This window comes from Vicugna pacos, chromosome 25 (assembly GCF_048564905.1).
Source record: "Vicugna pacos chromosome 25, VicPac4, whole genome shotgun sequence".
Classification (NCBI taxonomy): domain Eukaryota; kingdom Metazoa; phylum Chordata; class Mammalia; order Artiodactyla; family Camelidae; genus Vicugna; species Vicugna pacos.
In genome coordinates, this window is record NC_133011.1 from 15,370,990 (window position 1) to 15,392,875 (window position 21,886).

The following is a 21,886-nucleotide window of genomic DNA, read 5'->3' on the forward strand; positions in this document are numbered from 1 at the left end:
TCATAGTTGGTCAGCAAAAAGAACTAACCACAAAAAAGGTGTTGGTTGGTCCCTAAGGCAGGGAATGGTCGAGATAATAGAGGTTGCGACTGGAAAGGAGGTTGGAGGGCGGTGAGGGCTGGAAGAAGGGAAGTCCCTGGTCTGTTCCCACCAAACATTATTGACACAAGAGTCAAATCTGTAGGACCACCGTCAAGAATGCCTCCATTTCTTTTCTTTTTTAATTTATTTTTTGATAGATGTATACACCAATGAAACCACTACTACAATCAAGATAGCTACCATTTCCATCACTCCCCAAGAGGTGCAATTTCCAAATTCCCAATGTATTCCTTCCCACCCCCATTTTGCCTCCATTTCTTTAGCAGATTTGAAAACATGTCACTAAGCCATCTATCTTAAGTGAGAAATCAATTTTCAAAAAACTTCCTTTTCTGAATATAAAAGTTGTTTGAAATTTAGAAACAAAATTTTCACAAGAATCAAGCAATATTTACACATTTCATCTACATCTATGAAAAAGGGTAATCAAGAAGAAAAAGATGATGAGTGTTTCATGTATTCCCCCCATTTCCCCAGCCCTAGGCAATCACTAATTTACTTTACATATGTAAGATTTATTTAAGTGATTATTTCATAAGTTAAATCAATGAATGAATTAAAATGACACAACTAAATTATATAAAAGTTTTATAAGTAAATGTGAATCATTTATTGAATACTCAGAAATAAAAGTATTACACATGTACAAGAAACAAATGTTACGATCAACACACATACATGTATCTTCTGCTACAGTGCTGAGACTATAAAGGAGAGTAACATGCTCCAATCACAATGAATTTCAAGAAAGAAGACCTGAATAATGAGAGAGCACAGGTGAAGTGTCAGACAAGAAGTACAGGTCATGAGTTCTCTGGGCATTAGAGGAGGAAGGTGTCTCTGCTGAATGAGAGAGACAAGGAAAAGAAATTCACGCCAGGCAGGAGGGGATGGATAGAACTGAGATTAGCAAAGAGAAGTGGAGCAGGAATTATAATTTGCAACTACAGGTTAGCCTTGCTTTATTTATAACACAAAGATTCCAAAAGAAGATTCCAAACATTCTGAGTTATCAATTTCCAATACATTTAAAAGAGTATTAAAGGGATCCATCCTCCAGGTTTTCTTAACATATTTCAAGTAATGCATTTTTAAAAATAAAAGACGTGTAAACCGCTTATTTTTTCTCATTATAAAATGTCCAATTTTGCTATAAGGCTTAGACGGCTATTTCTGAGACCAAGAAAAGTAAATATGGAAAAAACTGCAGAAAGAAACAAAAAAGAATTCTTACACTGGAAAGAGAGAGATGGGTTCTTTAAAGACGATAATTGTGTTAAGATTGTGAGATTCATACTTTCTAAACTTAAACCGCATGCAAATCAGTCTTCTTTGCTAGAACCTGAACTTCACTAGGGTTCCCCTAAACACAATCCCTTTTCCCTGCCTGAATAGCCATATTACCTTTATTACCAAAAGAGCTAGGTGGGAAGATATAGTGTATGTCTTGCAGGCAAATGTGATACTGAACTCTAGAATTAATATCCCCAGATGGGCAAGAAGAGCCTGTGCTTAGAGAAGCAGCTGAGAAGTCTTGCTCTCTGCCTGCAGTTCACTCATTAGGAATAAGAGGACAGCTGAGTGAAGCACGCCCAGTTCGTTCTTCCACTGTAATAGGTGTTTTGATCTATCTGCCCAGGGGCAATGACTTGGGTGTCAAACTTGAGGGCCCATCAGGATCACCTGGAGGACTTGTTAAAAAAGTGTATTATTGGGCTCCATGCACAGCATTATTGATTTACATTTATGACAAGTGCCCAGGTGATGCTGACGCTGCTCATTGTAGGGAGGGGAGGAACACATACTGCACTTTGAGAACTATTAGCACAGAAAGTGGTCAAGAGCATCCCATTCCATCAGTGATGGGCACAGGGGCTGGCACACAGTGGCAACATGTTGTTTGCTGGATCGAATCAAATATTAATAGGTTGCTTGATTTCTGTGCCAACTAGCATGGGAAAACAATTTTTGAAAAAATTTTTATGTCAGTATTGAACTTTCACCCATTTTTAAAATGCAATTTCGTATCATCTTTGTTTGAAATTCTTAATTCTGATACACCACTTTCCAGGGCCAGACTGGATATGAATTAGGGATGACTTGAAGCTAGAATGCTACAAACATGACTGTTTTTATATAATTTCCTCTGAAAGTACCAGAAATTTTCCCCAAAAGGGCATTTCCATCCCACTGTCTCTCAGGGGGATTTAGAAGTTTAAGTAACTGGAAAATTAAAACCAAGAGTTTGACTGTCTGATATGACTCTAAACTTTAGAAGATTAACTTATCTTTTCTTATCTGGCAAGTCCTTCTATTTAAGCTCCCTCACACTATAGATAAATCTTTCATTCAACATTTCTAAATTACATTCAGACTTTTCACAAATATAGAGAAAATTTTCATTCTCTGGTTTTCAGTGAGTCGTTAAAAAAAATTTAGGTCATATTAAAGATGATCCAGTTAACAGTACTTCACAAATTTCAGATCCTGAATAATTTAAAAGAAACCAGTAATTTGAAAGAAAATTGTTATAGATGTAGCATGAATCCAGAACTCAGAAATGATACAATAAGTGCACAGAGTTTTTATAGAGTTACGGAAGCTTACTTGAAGGAATTCTTAAAGAATTTTATGTAGAGCCCAAATAAATTGAATTCTATGAGCCACTCCTTGACTGCCCCCTATTGGCTAAATTTCAGAGTGCTGACCAGAGTATAGCACTTGGTCTTAAGATTCTACCAAAAACATTTGCAGTGAGATTTTTATAGGTTTTCAGAGTTTATAGAAGGCTTGTGTGATCCTTATTTCTTATATCTCTATACAAAGTGATTTCTTTCAATTATCTTTAATCCTTGATGATATGTATCTTGACTTTTCAATTGTACTAGTCAATTTGTCTAAGGGGTTTTCAATAATAATAATAAAAGCATTGCACTTAGGGATGACCATAGGCAAGGAATTCACTGCATTGTATCTTCAGTGAGAAAGACTCCCCTTCTTATAATTTAATGGAAGACATGATTTTTCTGAATGCAGTTGCTGTCACAAAGCTGTAGAATTGACTTTTTAACACATTGCATTTCATTTTATCATTTTATATCTTGTCTTATCTACACTTATTGATAGCAACTAAATATGGACATATGGAAAAATATATTGGAAACTAAGTTGCTTTTTTAAGATTTCAAGGAATATCAGTGAGATGACAAGCCTTAAAAATTTGGGGGGTGGCAGATATGGGAGTTAAGTTTAGGTAGTTCATATGGATTTAGTTTTAAAGGTCTTAAGTGGAAAACTATAATTCTTGTATTCTGAGTTTCTTGGCCTGTGAACTGAGATTGTGGGTGGGAACAGTTTAGGTATAGATAATGTCCTATAAGTCAGGCCCATTTGTCTCCCATGTTCACTTGTCATGAGAATTAAAACAGAAGGGCTGACTTAACTTCCAAGAGAGGAAGTCTCTAGGACAAAGTTGCAACCCTACACATTATTGGACAAGGTTTTTCTGCAGAATAAAATTCCAAGGTTGTACAAAGGATCTATAAACCTGATGGTCTATAATAATGTAATTTAACTTTATTTTCTCTGAATCTAAATAAATCTGAGGCCACATGACATTGAGTTATCAAGACATTCAGTTTTATTCATTATTATTCTGAGGCTTCTCCTACCCTAGGTTCAGGTGAAGATCCCAGTAATCTTGTGCACAAGGAAGTATTGGGAATGGCACTTTCAGTTACCCAGCCTCCCAACTTCCCTGATACTTATCCAACATCCCAGTCCATGTCTTCTGCCTTTACCCGGCCACACTACAGGGAGGAGATGCAGGTCTCCATTGTTCCAGAGCCTGCAACCTTCCTGCCCCTTAGCCCTGGAGAATCACTACCCTCAACACTTTCTTATCACCTGTCTCCTACCCTTTCTGGGTCCCCCATCAAAATCTCCTTAGTAAGTTCAGGTTATCATTCCAGGCAGGATTGTCTTCTAGTAAACTTCTACTGGAAGCCTTGCCAAAGGACCTCCTCGGAGGCTGATGAGCATCAAGGCAGGAAAAACGATGCAGAGAATAAATATAACTCTGTTTCCATTCCTTTTGGATTCTTCCACAGAAGTCAAATTAAAACCAGTATTGGAACATCAATAAATTATTCTGCAAAATTAAGGAGAAAGGAATGAAATGAGAAAGATAATGAGGTTGCAAAACTGGAAAAGGATTTAGATAAAGGGCATCATTTCTTTGGGTTTTTATAATTCATTGTTTAGCTTATTTATTTATTTCTGCTGCCATCTGCTGGTGCACAGGGATTCATAGTGCACAGAGCCAGAGGGAGGAAACTTACCCTTTAACTCATTGCAGCCTAAACAGATTTGTAAGGTTAGAGGATAAGCACCTTTAGGGAATCATAATTATAAAAGGTTAACAGTAGATTACTAACACTGCTTTAAATGCAAATCAAATTGTAGGATACTGGGGTAGAGGTCTATAGGAAGAGAAACGAGATGAGAAAGTGGATATATACAAGGCAAGACGTCAGTAGGTTGGAGCAAGAATGCTGCTAACAGTTGGGAGATTTTGTAATGTGGATGAAGTGCTTCATAGAGTCTTCTGGACTCCTGAAGTTGTTCATGCAGTTACAGAAGACAAAGTAATCTCAGAGTATATCTGAACTACTAAATACAATGTTCCACTGAAGACTTGCTTGTCTCTTGCCCATTTTGCTTTTTGTATAAAACAGCATCATCTACAGTTGATGGAATCTTTAAAATAAAAATTCAGACAAGAGTAGGCAGTGGAAAACCACTCTTAAATGCCCCCAAACTAATATGCTCCATAGCCAAGAAGCTAGTCAGACTCCATGCTATACACAATAGCCTAAATGTGCAGGATTACCTTGGTGTCAATCAGTGTATTGACTAGGAGGTTCCATCCAAAATCAAAACAAAGAAACAAAAGATTCTGCACAGAAGCAACGTTGTGTATGTTCTTGACCATTTATGGAGTCAAAACCTAGTCTATAAAAAGATTTCTCATGAGCCTGGATTCAGCAAGGGCTAGAATAATTACTGACAGAATGACATGATGGAAGGCCAATAGCCCATAAGAGCCATCGGTGGTGCTCTTGAGAGATTTCAACTCCACAAAAGGCATCAGCTGCTACTGAAGACATTGCTGTTGTGTTTCAGTTCAGGCAACTGTCTCAAGATCACAATTTAAGAGGTTTCTGATATCAAGGTGGAGTTGTGCATGTAAAGTTGATGACAGGCTCATTCAACATTGCTACTTGAGTGAATTAAATGTGGTATTTAGAGAATATAGCCAATGCACTATGGATTAGTCAATGCTTCTATTCACAAATGACTCTCAACTTGGACTAGCTTAGACAAAATGGGAATTTGACGGTTACCAGAGTTCAACTGAAGTTTACATAGACAAATCACAGGAAGATCAGGGATCTGACTGTACCTTCAAAACAGCTAAAATAAGGGTCTTGCTTGGGTGCTTTCAGTGTTCATCAGCTTTGCATCTTAATTCATAATAACTTCCTCTCTAGTGTAGAAAGTCACAAGAGGCATTATGCTTCCTAACACTTCCTAGATTTCCATGCCCACCACTCCTGCCACTTAAGATTCTTGGGGAAGATTATTGATCAGCTTGAATCAGGGGCTCATGCATGAACCAACTAACTGAAGCCAGAATTAACATGGAATTAGGAGCAGGAATTCTGTACCCTGATTGTCCAGGTGTGATTCTGATACTTGCTAACACCTTTATCCTGGACAACCTATTCAACTTCTCTGTGATTCAGTTTTCTCATCTGTCAAGTGGGGATATAGTAGTACCTGGTTTAGAAGTTTATTGTGGGAATTAAAAGAGACATTCTATGTAAAGTGCTTAAACCTGACACAAAATAAGCACTGTTTATTTGGTTGTTAGTCTGCTAGAACAGCAATTCTCAGTCTTGGTCATACATTAGAATCATTCAGGAATCTTTAAAAACTATTTGATGACTTAGTCTCATCCCCAGATAATTGGTTTGTGGGGCTAGCCCAGCATCAGGATTTTTAATATGCTTCTCAGAAAATTTTGTGTGCATTCAGGATTGAGAACTACTGCACCAGATTATAAATTCCATAAATTCAGGGGTTTTATGTCCACTATTCAATCTTCAGTGCTCAAAACCATGCCTTGCACACAAAAGATGCTCAGAAGTGTTTGTTGAATGAGATAATGAAGCAGCTCTATGAACCGCTGTCTCTAGTGGAATGAAGGCAGGTGCTAGCATACATGTGTGCACACGCTGCAGCGAGAAAGCACACAGAGCCTGCTACAGACTGAGTGCTCTCCATAACAGAATTTTAAGTCTAAATGCCATTTGAAACATGCAGGCAGCTCCCTTCTCTCATCATCAAAATGGGCACACATATGTACATGCATGCTGTGCAGTCTATCTTCTGTTTTAATCCTTTCAGTGACTTACAGCTGCATTTAGAAAAAAAGTTATAGGCAATTCTCACTAGTTATGGTAGATACATTCTACAGAACCACCAGGAACAGTGAGTTAGTTAATACAGAACTGTTCCTCCCAGTGGATAAACAGGATTAGGTTCCCACATGCCTGTAGTCATAACACTTTCATCAACTGAGCAATACATAGCCTTGTTGCATGTGTGATTCTGTTTTAAAAATCTTATTTCACATATATATATTCATTAACATTAGGTTCACAATCAACAGCACTGTAACTCATGCCTGAACAAAGCTTATCTAACGCTAACGTACATATTTTCTCCGTAACTCGTGACACAGCTTTCTTGCCCATAGGAATACTAAACAGCACTTCAGCACTCTTCTTGGGGCCATTTTAAACAGTGAAATCATCTGCAAAAAGCACAAAAATGTGAAAAACATGGTACTAAATGTCCTGTGAAAAGGATCCTGCTTTGCAGTCTGGGAGCTGAAGCAAGAAGCATCGTTTGGTTCAGCCTCAGCTGGGAACATGCATGTCAGGTGACCTAAATTTTTTGCGCTTCTGTGTATATCCCATTATGACTGCAGACGGACTGTGGGTATTGATTTTGGGGTTACATATAAAGTTCAGGTAGGCCGCAAACTGGAAAATCCATGAATAATGAAGGTTAACCGTATTTAACATAATAAAGTCTAAAATCCTTAACCTGGAATTAGCATCTCTCCGTGAGCCATTTCTGTTTTGTTTTTCCAGCCTTGATCTCAGTCCTCCCCAGTTTGCCCCTCCTGGCTTTCCACCCAGTCAGGCTGCCACACCCTTCCCCGCCCCAGGCAGCCACACATTTCTCTCCCCTGTTCCTAATGACTTAAGTCAAGATTTACCAGAAGCACGAATGTCTCAGAAACTACATGGAGCAGAAAAGAAAGGCTCTTCTCAGTATATGTGTATATACTGGGTATCATACATTCCCAAACCTTTTCATATTAATTAGCTGCATTAAAAGCACCTTACCCGAAGAATTCAGTGACAAACCAAACTGAAAGAGTCTGTGTGGGTAGAGATAGTAGAGAGTTATTATAGACAAAGTGACCAAAGAGCCTCAAGTGCTGTGACCAGGCCAAATTTGATATGAATACATTTAACATGCCTTTGGAGAGATCATGGTCAAATATTTCTCCACTTCCCATGAGATGAGGTCATAGTTGAGAATAACAATTTTGAATTATTCCTTTTCTCTATGAAATAAACTGTGGGCTAGAGTTACATCGAAGTTGCATGATAAAATTCAATTCCAAGCATTGATTTCCAACTTTCTGAAAAAGCAAAACACACATAGGAGCCTGCTTTAAATGACAACATTATTGCTCTGATGACTTGGTTATGCTTCACATAATTTGACCGTACACGTTTGAGATATACGTTATATATATGAGGTATATATGTATAAATGTGTGTATATATGCATATATAAATAGAAATAGAAGTGTATATATAAATATATATTTTTAAATATATTTTAAGGCTAGTTACAATTCCCAATTGTGTGAATCATTTTACAAGTTGAAGAAAAGCAGAAGGTAAGACAAATGCCCTGTAGCACATATGTGTGTATCTTTACAGTTTTAGGAAGAAATGCAAACAATGAGCCTGACTTGTACTTTCTTCAGTAAGCTATTTGGACATAAAATCTGTGCTTTCCTCATTAAGTCCTTGTCCTTAACTTCAATTTTGGAATCTGCTGCCAGGAAATGGGTTTCTGATTACCTTTGTGACCAATAAGGTTTAGAAAACCAGATGTTAAGCTAGGAATTAATTTCAGTACAAAGAGCATATATAGAAAGATGAATTTGCCAAGTTTTTCACCCAGTCAACATTCAAACAAAATCATTCAAATTTGCCTTCAGTAAATATGCACTTCTTGTGCTCTGGTGGTGAGAAAAGTAGTCAGTCCTACCCTGAGATGACATAGAAGGTTGCCTATATTCCAAAAGCCTATTGGCTGTCCCCAGCTAAATACTTCATAGTCTGCCTTTACCCTATATTCTTCTTAACTAGTTCCCATAATTAGGAAACAAAATAGGGGATCATGTCATTGGAGACCGTCTAACAACATGTTCTTATAGTATCTAAGTCAATCCTCTCTTCTATTCGAGATCTCAAAGACAGCCTAAGATCAAGGGCTCATACAAGGTGGGAGCTTGATCTAACTCCTTTTTACTAGGACTGAACAAAAGAGATATCAAGACAGAAATCTAGAGGGAAGGGGCCAGGGTGCATCTCTGCTCTTGTTCTTGATGTAGATTTGGGGCCACATAATCTCACAGGTAATCAAAGAATATATTCCTAAACTCTCATTGGACTAACAGCCAAGTACTTTGATCTGGTAGTTGGGAACATCGGCCAGTGGATCAGTCTAAAAGCAGTGAATTAGAAAGCTCTTCACTGGCAAAACAGTTCATTAAGGGGGAAGATCAGGAGCTACATCCCAGCCAGTATCTGACCAACTGCCTTCAGTGAACATTTCATCCCTGCATTCAGGTGTACTCTGTCTCTCCTAAGTGGTTAAAGGAGAGCAAACAGGAATCCAGAACTATGTGCCATGCTGGGTAAAAGTGAGTTCAATATTGATGAAATAAAAAATAAAACCAATAAATAGAGGATCGAAATTTTTAAAATTCCAAAAAACATAGGCATGACTCCTGAGCAATAAAACCCAAAATTAGTTTCCTTGGAAAAAGTAGTAAATACATAATGGATTGGCAAGAATAATCAAGAAAATAAAGGGAGAGAGAGGGAGAAAAAAATAACACCATTAAAAAAAATTAGGAACAAGAAAGGAAGCATAATTATAGATATGAATAAGAAATTTAGGAAGTACAGTTCAGTCATCAACAGATCCTTCTTGAGTAACTTTTTTATGCCAAGACCTGTGTTATGCACTAGGGTGAGAGCAGAAAATATGACTGAGCCCCTCACTCATGGAGCCTACAGTCAAGAAAGAGGAGTCAGACTAACCCAAGGAAATAGTCAATTCATAGATAATAATTCTGGGAATTCTCCACTTCAGTCTCCTCAGCAGCAAACATGGCTCATTCTCACTAGCCTCGGTTTATTTTCTTCAATCACGCTAAAGGGTATGATAACAGGATTGATCTCTTCCTTTAACCAGCCACAGTATCTTAATGCAATTCAAATGACGTGTCCACATATACTCTTATTTGACCACCGCAGTCATAAAAAAAAAGATGTTCGAAAATGCCAGTAGGTGCTAAAATATCTAGTCCAGGAGTCTTAACATGTATAAAGAGTTTGTTGAATGCTTATGTGTTAACTTTGACTTTAATGAGGCTCAGAAAAAAGCTAAGGGAATGTTTATCAGTGCTAGCGAATGATTTCTTCTTGGTGGCTTGTCTTGAGGATTTCATTGAAAATGCCCGTCTCTTCATATTTGAGACTTTTTTGTTGCATCCATCAGTGCATCAGCATTAACATGTTGGCAGATACACTGAACATGACTCCAGAAGAAGCTAAAAGGTGGATTGTAAATTTCACTAGAAATGCAATCCTGGATGCCAAGATTGATTCTAAATTAAGTCTATGGTAATGGGTAACAAAGCAGTCTTACCCTATCAGCATGCGATTGAAAAGACCAAAAGCCTTCCATTTAAGAGCCAGATGTTGGACATGAATATTGAGAAGAAACTGAATCAGAATAGTAGGTCAGAGGCTCCTAACTGAGCAACTCAAGACTGGCTTCTACTGAAGAACTGTAAAGAAAAAATGAAAAAAACTATAAAAGAAAAATGAAATGATAAAATCATTATATAAAGGTGAAAAATTTTAGAAACAATTAACATATTGAGCATAAATTTTGGAGAATTTGAATAAAATTGGCTGTGTTTTAGTTAAAAAAAAGAAATGGTCAATTGATTTTAGCTAGTGATGAGTACATGCAGATGATAAAATAGACTTATGTAAGGGAGTCTTCATAGCTGCTTTTGTAAGGTGGGCAGTGAAGGTCTTTCTGAGGAGGTGACATTTGAATTTTGACCTGAATAACAGGAGAAGTCACACAGTTGCCTGTGAACAAAGGGGAGGGTAGAGGCCCCAACTTTGGTCATTGCTGAGGTGAGAAAAAAGCCTCAACTGGACTTCCTGCACATGGAATTTTGTAGGCCCTGTAGCCTTACCAACAACCAACAAATGTGTCCACATGAGTAAGCTAGTATTCTAGTATCTGGATGACTTCCACAATGAAGACTTCACATTCTAGGAGTGCAGTGATTGTTGTCCTGACAAGTTCAAGAAAAGACATGGAAGGAAGATAAACTGTCCCATGTTTACACTGTAAAATCATGAATGATAAATTTAACAAATTATTGTTCACATTTCCTGAATACTCTGGATAAAAATTGCATCTGTCATCATCAACAAAGCAAAATAACAACCTTTGAGAGAGTCCCTGGAAGCCACTGTCCACAGGATAATGCAGCCTTGTGAGTAATGACACAACCATCATTAAGTAAATGGTATCAGGGAACTGCAAAGGCAAGCTAATCGATATTGTTTCAATACAATCAAGTTTCAAGGAGCCATGGACTTTTGTGACTAATAACAGCATTGCTACCTTTATTTCACATTGGGATATATGAAATTAGCTGGAAACAGCACATTTGAGAATAAAGAACACAAATAGGTTCCTGGACCACAACCAGAAGAGATGGATGTGGAAACTATGAAAAATCTTTACTTGCACTGATTGGACAATAAACAAACATGTAAATACCTCCTCTCTATCCATTAATAACTCTTCATTGATAAATCACTGTACCTTATATGAGTCCATGAATGTCATAGTATATTTTTTAACCAAATTGTTAGACAGGGGCCCTACAAAAAACAGTTGCTTGCCCAGGATCCTGCATGCCTTATGGGCAGTGTTTAATTTGATTTTTTGACTACCAAATGAAGAGGATCTCCACCTTTCCCTGAGAAGTCACCTAGGGAAATATCATTTGTCCTCTACTCCACCCCAGGGCAGCACCAGAGGAGTAATAAGCACACCACGCAGAAAGAAAAGGAGAATGAAGAGGGGAAGACAGCAGACCAGACCTGCACATACGCTCTTACAGTCCTGGGGCTGCAGAGCCAACCTGAGACAAAGTGCCAGAGAAGTCATGGAATTCCACTTGGATGAAGTTAAAGGAGACTGCTACCTTAAGGTAGAAAATGCTAGCGCTTGTTATAAAATTAAATCCTAGAACTATACCTCAGTTCTAGCATCTGCAATCTCAGAGGAGAGTCCTTGGAATTGCAGATTCCTTTTATTATTCCACAAACTAAGTTCCTAATTTTATGAATAGCCAACATGAGTTTGGGTGACTTATCCAGATTAAATATAAGATTTGTTTTGGACCTGCAAAGACAATTCACTTTTAACCCCTATCAAAAATGTTAAATAAACCACATGTGTAACTAGAGGGACCCACGAGAGCTAAAAACACCTGTCTGACAAACTAAAACTCTAAAAAGCAACTGAAATCTTAAGGCAATTATGAAATATATGATTAGTGTAATCCTTGCTATGATTTATCTTTGTATTTCCTCTCTTATACTTGGCATAATTAAGGAAATGCTGAAGACTGTTGTACTTGATGGTTTATAAACATGAATATTTAAAAGAGTTTGATACCAATATTCCTCATAACTTATTACATCATTCTTTTAATGTGTAGAGTGCTGATGATTCATAGTAAAAATATCAATTACAACAGATCTAAGTGTTTCAGGTCTAGAAAGACTTCTTCCATTCTGTTGTGTCTACAAGTGCTCTTAAAGAAATAATTCAGAAAAGCCACTGAAGTAAAAATAATGTTCTTCTAATTAATTGTGACATGGGTACCAACCCAAACCTAAAATATGATGATTTTATTATTCAAATCTAGGGTTTAGAAGAAGTGAGTCTAACTAAAAGCAGACTATAAATGCTGAATATGTATATCTGTATCTGTTCTTCTATCTGCATTAAATATTTAGCTATTCATATTTGTCATAATATATTACATACTTTCTACATCGTCTAAGAAATCTGTAAAATCTCTGATGCCAAATACACTTTACAAATTCTCTTTCCTATTAATCATTGTTTGCTAAAGAAATTAGCTAATTAATTCCTTGTTTCATTTGATGCAATTAATTTGAGCAAAGCCCTGTCTAGGTGTGGTAGATATGACAGTATCATAGAGCTTTTATTCTAAGAGAGGAACATATGACAGACAAGTATTTACAAATGGCCCTGTAAGCCTAACAGCTAGAATACATGCTCAGAAATCCCATTGCTGGCATCAAATCCTAGCACTCTACAAATCCCAGCTTTGTAATAAACATGTATATAATAATAGAAGCTCCTAGAATTGTTGCAGGGATGAAGTGATGTACTTACAAGAGTGTTTGCTCCACGGTAAGATTCAACATAGGTTGGCTATTATTACTAACAAGCGTAAATACCATAAGGAGAGAGATACAGATGTGATACAATTTTAATATCAACCCCCATAAAGTATGAAAAATAAATTTAACTTAAAAATAACATTCCATATAACATTCTATAGTCAAAGTTGAGTGTGTCTGTACTATTGTTCATCTCAACCACTGCTCGTACTTCATTCATTCGGTACTTACTGAGGTTCTGTCATGTGACCAGCCAGTACCAGACAGGCATGTAGGGTGAGAACAGGTCCTACATTTGTAGAGCTTGTAGTCAATCTTGAGGAATAACCAGAGGTGACTCATTGCCGCGCAGACCCAGTGGGCACTTGACTGTAAATGGTGAATCTGAGGAGAACTCAAAACCTTTATGAATAAATAAAATTATTTTTTCAGGATGTGCGAATCTCTCTAAATTCACACGTCACTTAGAACCAGTCAGACTTCTTACTCAGAAATGCAGTCTCTCACCTCACTTCTGCCACTCTCTTTCTACTTAAGAACTCACTATTACAGTTTTATCAGATCTTAAATCTTGAAAGCTAGGTACCATAGAAGCACCATTAAAAATTTATAAAGCTTGCACAGATTTGTCATAATTTGCTTGCATGCCATCTTACAGAACTAATGCCATTTTAGGGTGTCCAAGTTCTGACTTGTTCAGTAAAGGATGGTAGTGTATGAAATAAAGACAGAGGCAATGTGGTGTACTTGGAAGAGTCCTGGTCTTAGATTTTGAAGGTCTTGTTTCTTCCACTCATTTAAGCAAATATTTTAATTAAACATTTATATTATTTCAGCCTGTTCTGTATCTTTCTGCCTTCCTGGAACATCACCTTCATTCTCCCTTAGGAAGTGGAGATCAGCTGACTCCACCCTCAACTGCAGTGTAGTGGTGAGCTCAGGCCAGCCATGGGAGCTTATCCACCTCAACAGCACAGTGGTTAATTCACAGTCACAATGCAAAACACTTCCGTGAGACTTAGCCCTGGTGCTTTGCAGGAGCTCTTGGCAAGGAGACAACTGTCTCTTCCCTTGAGTTCCTGATCAGTTGCATGTATACTTGAAGCTTCCAGCACCCACTGTCCACCCAGAGCCTGCCTGACAGCAAAGCAACCAAGAGGAAAACAGGGACCAGAGGTGGAGCGTGACTGTAAAGAAAAAGACAGGGAGAAAGTCTGAGTCCTGATGACTTCTCTCTGGAGGTGGTCACACTCAGGGGTGCAAAAATGTACTCTGCTATTCTAGGTAAATGCAGTTTCTATCTTAATCTCTTATTTCACCTGGTGGCAAAACAGTGAATATGAGACAACTCAGTGTGTCAGTCAACTCAGGGCCTCCCTGAATCTCCCTTTCCCTTAAGGTTGATTCAGAAGATGACAGTATCTGAGGGTCTGTCAGCTGCCGAAACTCCCTCTAGCCAGTGCCTTCTGTGGGTCCACCATGCCCCTGCACTCTCTCTGCCCAGATCTCTCTCCGTTCTCCTTGTCTCAACCATGTAGTCCCTTCAGATCACTGGCTCTCTATCGACAATCCCTAAGTCCTCCATAAAAACTCTGTATATTTCTGCCCTGACACACCAAACAATCTTTCTCACTCTTTTTTTTTTTTTAACATTTTTTATTGATTTATAATCATTTTACAATGTTGTGTCAAATTCTAGTGTTCAGCACAATTTTTCAGTCATTCATGGACATATACACACTCATTGTCACATTTTTTTTCTCTGTGATTTATCATAACATTTTGTGTATATTTCCCTGTGCTATACTGTGTAATCTTGTTTATCTATTCTACAATTTTGAAATCCCAGTCTATCCCTTCCCACCCTCTACCCCCCTGGTAACCACAAGTCTGTATTCTCTGTCCATGAGTCTATTTCTGTCCTGTATTTATGCTTTGTTTTTGTTTGTTTGTTTGTTTTTGTTTTTGTTTTTTAGATTCCACATATGAGCGATCTCATATGGTATTTTTCTTTCTCTTTCTGGCTTACTTCACTTAGAATGACATTCTCTAGGAGCATCCATGTTGCTGCAAATGGCGTTATGTTGTCAGTTTTTATGGCTGAGTAGTATTCCATTGTATAAATATACCACATCTTCTTTATCCAGTCACCTGTTGATGGACATTTAAGCTGTTTCCATGTTTTGGCTATTGTAAATAGTGCTGCTATGAACATTGGAGTGCAGGTGTCATCCTGAAGTAGATTTTCCTTCTGGATACAAGCCCAGGAGTGGGATTCCTGGGTCATATGGTAAGTCTATTCCTAGTCTTTTGAGGAATCTCCACACTGTTTTCCATAGTGGCTGCACCAAACTGCATTCCCACCAGCAGTGTAGGAGGGTTCCCCTTTCTCCACAGCCTCTCCAGCATTTGTCATCTGTGGATTTTTGAATGACGGCCATTCTGACTGGTGTGAGGTGATACCTCATTGTAGTTTTGATTTGCATTTCTCTGATAATTAGTGATATTGAACATTTTTTCATGTGCTTTTTGATCATTTGTATGTCTTCCTTGGAGAATTGCTTGTTTAGGTCTTCTGCCCATTTTTGCATTGGGTTGTTTATTTTTTCCTTATTGAGTCGTATGAGCTGCTTATATATTTTGGAGATCAAGCCTTTGTCGGTTTCACTTGCAAAAATTTTCTCCCATTCTGTAGGTTTTCTTCTTGTTTTATTTATGGTTTCCTTTGCTCTGCAGAAGCTTGTAAGTTTCATTAGGTCCCATTTGTTTATTCTTGCTTTTATTTCTTCTAGGAGAAAATTTTTGAAATGTATGTCAGATAATGTTTTGCCTATGTTTTCCTCTAGGAGGTTTATTGTATCTTGTCTTATGTTTAAGTCTTTAATCCGTTTTGAGTTGATTTTTGTATATGGTGTAAGGGTGTGTTCTAGCTTCATTGTTTTACATGCTGCTGTCCAGTTTTCCCAACACCATTTGCTGAAGAGACTGTCTTTATTCCATTGTATATTCTTGCCTCCTTTGTCGAAGATGAGTTGACCAAAAGTTTGTGGGTTCATTTCTGGGCTCTCTATTCTGTTCCATTGGTCTATATGTCTGTTTTGGTACCAATACCATGCTGTCTTGATGACTGTAGCTCTATAGTATTGTCTGAAGTCTGGGAGAGTTATTCCTCCAGCCTCTTTCTTTCTCTTCAGTAATGCTTTAGCAATTCTAGGTCTTTGATGGTTCCACATAAATTTTATTATGATTTGTTCTAGTTCTGTGAAATATGTCCTGGGTAATTGGATAGGGATTGCATTAAATCTGTAGATTGCCTTGGGCAGTGTGACCATTTTAACAATATTGATTCTTCCAATCCAAGAGCATGGAATATCTTTCCATTTTTTAAAGTCTTCTTTAATTTCCTTCATCAATGGTTTATAGTTTTCTGTGTATAATTCTTTCACCTCCTTGGTTAGATTTATTCCCAGATATTTTATTACTTTGGGTGCTATTTTAAAGGGGATTGTTTCTTTACTTTCTTTTTCTGTTGATTTATCGTTACTGTAAAGAAAGGCAACTGATTTTTGAACATTAATTTTGTAACCTACTACCTTGCTGAATTCTTCAATCAGCTCTAGTAGCTTTTGTGTGGACCTTTTAGGGTTTTCTATATATAGTAACATGTCGTCAGCATATAATGACACTTTTACCTCTTCTTTTCCAATTTGGATCCCTTTTATTTCTCTCTCTTGCCTGATTGCTGTGGCTAGGACTTCCAGGACTATGTTGATAGGAGTGGTGATAGTGGGCATCCTTGTCTTGTCCCAGATTTTAGTGGGAAGCTTTTGAGTTTTTCACCGTTGAGAACTATGCTGGCTGTAGGTTTGTCATATATAGCTTTTATTATGTTGAGATATGTTCCCTCTATACCCACTTTGGTGAGAGTTTTTATCATAAATGGGTGTTGAATTTTATCAAATGCTTTTTCTGCATCGATTGAGATGATCATGTGGTTTTTGTCCTTTCTCTTGTTGATGTGATGTATTACATTGATTGATTTGCGTATGTTGAACCAGCCTTGTGTCCCTGGGATGAACCCCACTTGGTCATGATGTACAATCTTTTTTATGTGTTGTTGGATTCTATTTGCTAAAATTTTGGTGAGGATTTTGGCGTCTATGTTCATCAGTGATATTGGCCTATAATTCTCTTTTTTTGTAGTGTCTTTGCCTGGTTTTGGTATCAGGGTGATGGTGGCTTCATAACATGAGTTTGGGAGTATTCCCTTCTCACTCTTGATTTACATACCAAGGTGTCACGATGGCCATCTGGTCTTTGGACATAATGTCACAGGTATCCTTTCTTCCTCAGCACCTACGCCTCCAAATGTGGAGTTTTCTAACATCTCTCCTCCACAGGACTCACTGAGGGCCAACATTCTTGGGATTTCATGGGCATCTGCACTTGTTTATCCCCTCTCTATCTGCCTCTCCCAAAACCCGGGGTGGAAAGATTTGCTTTTACGTTGTCCTCTGTTCTTCTCAGATCTATTCTTTTATATAAGTTTTGTCTTTTGAAGATTGAAAGAAACAACAACAAAAACATCAAAAACAGCTTGTTTCTGGCGAGAGCTTCTAAAGTCTACTTTGAGGTTTGAAACCTAATAATCTATTGGTCTCTGAATGCTCCTTCTCCTGAGGCAGTGAGTCTGAGCTTCCTCAACTCAGGTCTGAAATCAAGGAAAAGAATGAACTTGCTGATAATGAAAAGCACAACAGGTTGTCTGAGGTTTGCTTTAAATTAATTCAGCTAAGGGTACTGGGGTGGGAGGAGTGGGAAGGTATAGGTGAAACAAGATTAGCCATATGTTGATCACTGGTGCAGCTAGGTGAGAACCCATGAGGGCTCATCACACTGTTATCTCTGCCATCTTACTACTAATTTCTCTATGTCTGGATTGTTGGAACACTTTTATGCTGCAAAGTTTTTAAATATAGGAATAAAATAAAAGGAAATATTAGTTAATATCAAAATATTCCTCCATTATGCAATAATGTTCAGGGTTTAGGTAATAGAGAATTATTAGACAAAATAAAATTGGAAAGTAACTTGATCAGATCTGTTATTTTTAAAGGTTAATCTAGCTGTTGTATGGTGGACAGTGCCTCCAGGCAGAAAAACTGGAGGGGGCTAGTGCCTTGGTGTAGATAAATAGAGTCAAGAGGTGGAAGAGCTGGAGAGAAGGGCCCAGGCATATGGTGTGTCTTATGCAGGGAGGATAACACGAAAGGAGGCACCAGTGTTCCTGCCAGTTTTCTGCTTGGGTTCCAGGGAGAACAGCAGTCCCCTTTACCAATATGGGGAGTTCAGAAGTAGAATCAGGATTGAGGAGTGAGATATTTGGCACAAACCTTGACCTTACTTTGAAATTTTTGAGGGGTCTTGGGAGAGTCTGCTAATTCTGTATTTAGTTTTTGTACATGTGAAATTATGTGAATAATATAATTCAAAATATTTTAAACTAAAAAATTGTTTTCCAAGAATGTATAATATGTAATATGAACCCAGTAGATAGCCAATGATGAAAGGAAGAATATTTAATAGTTTTGGTCTCTAACCCCTGTTCTTGAAAATTCTTCAAATCAGTTTAAAAGAACAAATGTCTAGGGGAAGAGCTAATTTTCCCACACATCAACAAATTCCAGAGAAATAAGATAGGTACAGATGGGGATCACAGTAACAAACTTGAAAATGAACATTTAGAGAGAAAACAATTCAAAATGCAATCAGAAGAAACTCTGACTTAGCTTATCAAAGAAAGTATGAGGATTGATTTTGGTAATGTGTAAAGTTCAAACATCTGGGGAGAAACCAGATGAGTGCTGAAATGTGAATGAACACAGGGCTATTGATTTCAGCTTAATAAGATAGACAATAAAAAGCCTTTACTTAAGACATACAGTATTTTTGCAGATACCAGCAGAGGAAACACTTGCCCACCTCCTTGCAAAGGAAAAGGTAGAAACTAAGAAAATGATTCCACACCAAGAAACATTTAATGCATAAATACCAACCACGTTAACTTTGACACCTGCATTTTTAAAAAGATGTGTGCTTCAGGGTTAGCTCTTAAAAATCATTCCATTTCCTTCCGATAATCCTTTTAGGTATTGCTCTTGAAAGCTTTTCTAAAGACAAGAGTCCTGTGGCCCAACTCATACAAGTTTTATTAGAATATTTCCTCTTGTCTTCCCTTTAGGAAAGTCATGACTGTTTTTTATAAAGAAACATTGCTAATTTATTCCTAGAATTATAGAGAGTTTTCCAGAACAGCAAAGAAGGGAGACTCATTTTCTTAGACTCAGATGTCCTTACGTTGATTTAAATTCCCAGCATTCTGTTTAAGTCTGACCTCCGTCCAATGTGGTCTTTACTTCTCTCATCTCAGGGGTTTCTGCAGGGGTCTGGAATGCCACTTCTGAGAGAGCGTGTCAGCAGCATTTCTTAGTAAAACACTGCCAGAAATACAGAAAATAAACATCTTTGAAAAAATAGCTGAGTTGAAGTGCTTCCAGATTCAACTCCGAATAGTTAAATTCCCTGAAAGCCTGTTAAATATTATAAAAATCAAGTCAAGTCATTAGCTGTAGTTCAGCCTCCAGATCACAATATGACTTTGAACCACTGAGACCTAAAAGGCAAGTTTCGGAGCAACGTTCTTGGTCCTCAGACAGGACAATCTCCCTCTGACTTTGGGAGAGGGAAGAGGCTGAGAACTCAGTTCTGAGGAACTCTCTGGGGATGGAATGCCTAATTTGGGTTGCCAAGGACTGATAACGACCTCAGCACCTAATTAAAGCTGCTTTGCAAATAACTCCCAAAGCAGAATCAATGTCTCTATTCGGAATCAGTGATCCCTCTCTGGGGAGTCATCATAAGACAAAAATGATAACTTAGCCTTGTGGAAAATCTTCACCCTAAATGATGATAACCCAAAGAGTGATGAAAATCACAAGTTTTATTTCGAAGTCCTGGAACTGGGTCACATTTGTTTTATCTGCACAAGCGTATCTTGCTCAACTATCAGGCTAGGAATAAATAAAGCCTGGAAAATGCCAAGGCTCTAGGGAGAAAGCAATCAGCCTTTCGCATGGTGCATAAGAGCAGTTCATCCATGAAAACACGTGCCCTAAGCAGTAACAACACTCTGCCTCTCTGAGGGTGCTTCCAAGGCCCTCAGTGCCAACGGGGAGAACATTTTATGCTTTTCTACAGACTTGTGAGTATGAATTTTTAACTACCACTTGGGAGTTAAGGAATATCTCATTACTTTCCTACCTTTAAATCATATTCAGACATCCAGCTCTGAGATTCCAATGCAACCTAAATGGCAGGGAATTAATTCTCCACCTTTAGTGACTCTCTCAGTAGTTTATGTGCCTCCAAGTAATGCCAAAGTCCTCGGTTTCTTTTGCAAAGAATCCAGAGAGGGTCACACTGGTGAGAACTGAGATGCCTGGTGGTATCCTGAAAGTCAGCTTTTTGTGCTATTCTGGGGCTGCCCTGGGCACAGAAGGCTCTGCAGTTTTCATGAAACCAGGTGAACCAGCCTCCCAGATCGTAGGGAGCACCTTCCCCGCTGGCCTCTTCTCAGGAATGCACCCTCAGTTCCCATACAATCCCCTGTCTCGGGCTCCCCCTGCTTTCTGTTCCCTCTCTTTCCTCAGAGACATTTCATGTCAGCTCTAAACAATCTGAGACTTCCAGGAAATATTGAGGGACAGCTTATCTTCCAGAAGCTCCTGGTTTGGGCTCCCTAAGGATAGGCACCACCTGGGACCCTATTACTTTTCGCAAAAAAAGTGATCTCTCTCTTCATCTCTCTGTCTCAATCTCTGTCTCTGTCTCTCTCTCTCTCTTTCTCTCTCTCTCTCTCTTTCTCTGTCTCTCTCTCAACCTTTCTCTCTCCTTCCTTTACATACTCACATATGCTTCAGTTTAAAAAGTTAACATTACTGTTATTATTCCATTTAACAAATGAAGAAACTAAAGCTCAGACATGTTTCATAACTTCCCTGGGTGACAATGGCATGTGACCAGTAAGGTAGTCACCTGGACCCTGATCCGTCCAGCCTATACTTCTAAAACTTCTTTCGCCACAAGCAGAAAAGTCAATATTTCAGAGGATGGACTTGTAGGAAGGTAATCATTATTTAATAAAAAAAGAAATTAGGTGCTTAGGAAATTAACATGGTAGGCAGGTGATAAACTGGTCATAGAGCTTCTGTTCTGTGTCATTCTTTCTCCAAAGTAAGAGACAGAGCACACTGTAAGCCAAAGGAGAAAGGAAGGGGCCAGCATCTCAGTTTCTTGATGTGTTTTATTTATGATTTATTCATGAGTGACAAATTATCCTAAAATTTAATGGCTTAAAATAGCCAATGTTGAGATCTCACAGTTTCCGTGGGTGGGGAATCTGGATGTGGTGGAGCTGGGTGCCTCTTTTTCAGTGTCTCCCATGAGGCTACAGTCATCTCGAGACTGAGGCTGAAGGGTCTGTTTCCTAGTTTCCTCACCTGCCTGCCGGCCAGATGCAGTTCCCCACAGGTTGCTGGGCTGAGGGCCTCAGTCCCTTATCATGCCTTGTAAGTCTCTCCATAGTGCAGCTCACAACCAGGCATCTGGCTTCTGCCAAATGAACAAGAGAGCAAGAGCAGGATAGATGCCACAGACTTTTTATCACCTCCCTTAATCTGTTCGGCTGCTATAACAAAGTGCCAGAGACTGGGCAGTTTACGAACGGAAGTTTATCGTTCACAGTTCTGTAGGCTGGAAGAGTGAGATCAAGGTGCCAGCATGGGTGGGTGAGGGCCCTCTCTAGG

At 38.4% G+C, this 21,886-nt stretch overlaps 1 long non-coding RNA gene and 1 pseudogene across 5 annotated transcripts in view; both read left to right on the plus strand.

The window, feature by feature from the left end:
- The window catches only part of LOC140689269 (uncharacterized), a 159,416-nt gene that overhangs the window by 7,132 nt on the left and 130,398 nt on the right, over positions 1-21,886 (plus strand). The window contains exon 4 of one of the 5 annotated variants that reach the window (XR_012064157.1): positions 6,926-7,284. The exons of the other annotated variants lie outside the window; for them this stretch is intronic. This is a non-coding gene — a long non-coding RNA (uncharacterized lncRNA). Of the gene's footprint in view, positions 1-6,925; positions 7,285-21,886 lie in introns of those variants that run through there. 5 annotated transcript variants of the gene reach the window in all.
- Positions 9,532-10,316, plus strand: LOC102531238 (eukaryotic translation initiation factor 3 subunit E pseudogene; annotated as a pseudogene).